Here is a 5,568-nt window from a genome sequence, read left to right as displayed (position 1 = left end):
AATAAAATATTTCGTACTCAAAATTGTTAATATTTTGTTTGACTTTTTATTATTACAATCCTTTTGACCGCTATCAACCTAAGCCTGTTATTGGTAACCAATCTATCTGCCTGCCAAAGATCGTCCTTTGACACTTCTTGGAGGTAGTTTTTTTTTTATAATATAGGAGTGGCAGACGAGCGTACAGTCTACCTGATGGTATGTGGCTACTGCCGCCCATGGACATCTGTAATCAACCCCAGATAGGATTAGATATTCCCACCTAAGGTCGGCCACAGATGCGCCGCTACCCCTGAGGACTAAGCTGGAACGCCTCGGAAAAGTCTGTCTCCCTTACCACACCCTTCAAACCGGAACACAGCAGCGCCTAACACTGCTGTTATTAGGTAGAAATTGTCATGTTTCGATCTTTGGTAGGCCAAACCTTGGAAAGATTTCCAACAGGTTAGATCAGAATCATCATCATCATCAGAACATACAGTTGTTCGTGTCCGCAAAATTTAAAAAAGTAGTCGATGGAATTACTTGAAATTACAAACATAATGTTGTAAATCTATAATCAGTGTTTTATATAATCAAATCGATAAATAAATATTGTTTATTTGCACAATAATTTATATGAGTTATAGTTCTTATCTCTAAGATCCTAGGGTAACAATTTGATATTAGCCGTGATAAATAGTTTGTTAGATCGAAACAGCGAAATTTGCCCGAGGCACGGAACAAATATCTATAGATAAGGATCTAGAGTATAAGGATACTGTGCCCAAAGTTAGCTGGTATTTAAATAAAATGCGAATATATTTTATGGAGGCATATAATGACTAATGATTAGGGTCCCGTATCCAAAGGGTTAAAACCGAAACCTATAAGCCTCCACTGTGCGTCTGACCGTTTGTCCATCTGTCACAGGAATCTTTCTCTTGAACCGCAATAAATAGACACGTGATTTTTTTAGATAATATATATCTAACGTTGGCCGCTATAATAACAAATATTAAAAATAAAATAAAGTTGAACATTTAAAGGGGCCTCTATAGAACAAACCGGTATAGTTAAACCGTTCTAGGAAGACAGTTGAAATTTTTGCAATTCGTTTATTACTTTAACTGCTATTATAATAAATACAAATAAGATCAATAAAACATATTTTAATTTTATTATAAGTTGTTAGCGTATCATTCATCATTACCCCAACGCCATCTATGATGATAGATACATCGTCAAACAATAGTGATGCCTATATAGCGTCGGTAGTTCTTTAGGCTTCACTAGATGGCGTTGTTCCATATAGATAAATATTGTTATATTGTGGTGGTGGTGGTATTGTTAAATATTGGTATATTCCATATAGATAAATATATTTTATCTACCAGGCGATAAATTAACAATAACTAATTTATATCAACAACATATTCGGATAAAGGAAAATACTGAACCGATTTATATGAAACAATACCGGATTCCCTTTTCGCAAAGAACAGAAATTAATAAACAGGTTAATGACATGCTAAAAAACGACATTATAGAAAAGGCCAGCAGTCCCTGGTCCAGTCCAATTTTGTTGGTCCCAAAGAAATCTGATAGTAGTGGTGAAAAAAAAATGCGTCTGGTGATAGACTATAGGAAACTTAACCAGGTAATTCACGACGACAAATTTCCTCTCCCGAATATTACTGATATCCTTGATTCGTTGTCAGGAGCCGTATATTTCTCACAATTAGACTTGTCCCATGCTTTTTACCAACAGGAGTTACATCCCGAAAGTAGGGAATGCACGGCCTTTACAACGGGTGAAGGACAGTATCAAATGAAGCGTTTGCCGATGGGATTAAAAATTAGTCCCAGTTGTTTTTCACGTCTCATGACAGTTGCACTCTCTGGTCTAAATTATGAACATTGTTTAGTATATTTAGATAATATCATATGTTTCGGTCGGGACCTTGAAAACCATAATAGAAATTTGTTAAAAATTTTTGAGAGGCTGAAGCATGTTAATTTAAAATTAAATCCGCTTAAATGCGAATTTCTTAAAAAGGAAATTTTATACCTAGGTCACGTAATATCGTCAAAAGGAATTTTACCAGATCCCGAAAAAACTAAAGCTTTAACCCAATTCCCACAACCAAAATCAGCAGATGAAGTTAAACGATTTATAGCTTTCGCCAACTACTATCGTAAATTTATTCCTCAATTTGCAAAGATAGTATTACCGCTAAATAATCTATGTAGGAAAAATGTCAAATTCATATGGTGTGACGAATGCAAAAAATCTTTTCATACCTTAAAATAATGTTTCATAAATTATCCAATATTAGATTATCCTGATTTATCTCCAGAAAATATTTTTGTCTTAAAATGCGACGCTTCAAATTTTGCAATAGGCTCCGTATTGTGTAACAACAATGATAGACCAGTAGCATACGCGAGCAGAGGTTTAAACAAGGCCGAGAAAAACTATCCGATAATCGAAAAGGAGCTACTCTCGGTTGTTTGGAGTGTTCAACATTTTAGACCGTATTTGTATGGCCGTAAATTTATTATACAAACGGACCATAAGCCCTTATTATACTTATTTAATATGACTAACCCTTCAAGTCGATTAACTAAGTTTCGTTTACGACTGGAAGAGTATGATTTTAGTGTGATGTACATAAAAGGCTCAGATAATATAGCTGCAGATATGTTATCTCGAGTTCTTATTACAAGTGATGAATTGAAAGGAATGAATGAAAGTATATGTGTAGTTACAAGAAGAATGGCGAAAAGATTAGGTCAGTTAAACGACTTGAAGGATAATAATACCAAAAATACGTCTTCCGATAACCGGCCTGATCAACCGGCTGTCGTTGAGGTACTTAAAAGGAATAATGACGATATCGAATTAAAGATAATGACAAATAAAGACTCGCGCGAGCTATTGAAAAACAAAAATGATAATTTTGTATTTCAAAAACCTAAAAGTACAATTTTTATTAACCCTAATTCGCTGTCTTCCTTTACGCGAGGCGTACTGCTAGACGAATTAGTATACTTATGTAAGTGTAACGATATAAAAGAAGTTTTGATAATGAAGAGTTTACTTAAAAATAATTTTATAAAATACTTAGTTGAACATGTAAAGAAAAATCGGTCCGGACCGCGTATTATTATATTAGGAGAAGTACAAATTATAAGAAATGAAGAATCGAAACTAATAATATTAAACGATTTTCATATACTCCCTTCTAGCGGACACGCGGGGGTTCGCCGTATGATAAGTAAGATTAAAAAATATTATTTTTGGCCGGGACTAACAAAAGATGTTATAGCATACGTAAGGAAGTGTAACAAGTGTCAGACACAAAAGCATTCAAATCATCGTATTAAACAACCTCTAACAATTACTTCAACTTCTCACAACGCATTTGAAAAAATTTTCTTAGAAATTGTAGGCCCCTTAGATAAAGATAATGACGGATTCTGTTACATTTTAACCTTACAATGTGAACTTACAAAATACGTAGAAGCATATCCTTTAAAATGTAAAGATGCGAATACAGTGGCAAAAGCTTTCGTGGAAAATTTCATTTTACGTTATGGGATTCCCAAAGAAATAGCAACTGATCGGGGCACAGAATTCATTTCTAGCATTATGAAAAATACATGTAAATTACTAAATATTAATCAACTAACTGCTACAGCCTACCACCACGAAAGTGTTGGTTCGCTTGAAAATTCACATAAAAATCTCGGTGCTTTCCTTCGCATTGTCACAAATAATCAACCCTATTCTTGGAGCAGTTGGATTCCTTTTTGGTCATTTGCGTACAATACGTCAGTACACACTGAAACTCGTTACACTCCCTTCGAGTTAGTTTTCGGTCGTAATTGTATTCTACCCAGTAATTTGACAAATGAGGTAGAACCTTTATATAATTTTAATGATTATTATTGCGAATTAAAGTATAGAATGCAAAGAGCATGTACCGATGCAAGAAATAATTTAGTTTTAAGTAAAGAATTAAGAAAAGTAAAATACGATAAAAATTGTAATGACATAAAATATAATAAAAATGATTTAGTATTGTTAAAAAATGAAGTAGGTAATAAGTTGGACCCAGTGTATACGGGCCCTTACATTGTAATTGAAGACGCATCACCTAACGTTGTTCTCGAAATCAAGAATAAACCTATCACGGTACATAAAAATCGAACGAAGCAATTTTACCGTGAGAATCAGAAATAACAATGACTTTATCGCACAGGTGTCAAGTGATGCGGCTTTAAGAATGTAAAAGGTTTAATATTATGCTTTGTATGCAGTTAAAAACACGTACGATTGTAAGACACGTACTAGTAATTATTAAATAAACCTACCTATAAGTTATAAGATTAATTACTATGTTTTCTCATTTATAATATAATAAAAATGTATTTTTTTTTCTTTTCAAAAAAAAGGGGGGAGATGTGGTGTGCATACTGTAAGACAGTCAGTAAGAATAAATCCTTCAACCATAACGCGCGTGTTTCAATTATACTTACCAACGATCCGAACATTACATATTGTTGAAAATAATAAAATGAATAAAAATAAGTAAAATAATAAACATTTGATGGTACAGGACCCTCCGTGCGCGAGTTCGACTCGCACTTGACGAATGTAATATATTTTTATTATAATTGATGCTAATTCATACACGTAGGTTCTGAGTTATGCTTACGAATAGATCAATTGATTTGAATACAGCGTAATAATAATGTAATTTATTCTGTAGGTAGATCTTTGATGAATCTCTCACCGTATAAGTATCAATAATTTTGCATCGTTATAAATATACATTCAAATAAGTTGTATGATAACTGAGATGCGCATATTGTATATAGCGTTGTATATAAAGATAATGTACTTATTACTTATGACAATTATTTTTCTGAAAAATTAACGAGACATACGAATAAACAGACTATCCGATAGTAATTCGTCACTATACCCGTGAATAAAATCGTAATAATGAATGCCAACTTTTTGAACATCTGATTTTCAAAAAGACTTAGATTTTTTCCACTACGCTATATACCTATGTTTTAAGTTATAATTATGAATTAACTGTTTTTTAGACCTAACCCAGTCTAAGTTCGCAAACAAGCCACATTACTATGTAGTGTGGCTTGTTGAACAGAAAATATGTATTTTCTGTTTAAGCCACATAATTATTTTCTTTTTAAATATTTTATTTCTTACTTTATTTCCTGCTTTACGGTCTACTTACACACTTCGCAAAAGTACTTCTCAAGGTAAGTTCCCAAGATCTTAAGGCAAAGTAGTGGCTTTTAAAAGTTACTAAGTAGCGTTATCTTACACAATGTTTCAATCTATTGAAGTGTGACTTTCGGGTCATGGACCAACGAAACTGAGTGAAGTGCGTGATTTCGGCTGTTTTAGGCGCATTTAGGGTTTTCAAACTCAAGTGCTTAATAAGATGAGAATTCAAAAATACATTCATTACAAGAAAAGGCGCTGTAGATGAGTTTTTTTTATAATATAGGAGTAGCAGACGAGCATGCAGTCCTGATGGTAAGTGGCTA

This window comes from Epargyreus clarus, unplaced genomic scaffold (genome assembly GCF_041222505.1).
Source record: "Epargyreus clarus isolate Ecla_fem2 unplaced genomic scaffold, WU_Ecla_fem_2.2 ptg000024l, whole genome shotgun sequence".
Taxonomy (NCBI): Eukaryota; Metazoa; Arthropoda; class Insecta; order Lepidoptera; family Hesperiidae; genus Epargyreus; species Epargyreus clarus.
This window is presented reverse-complemented; position numbering follows the sequence as displayed.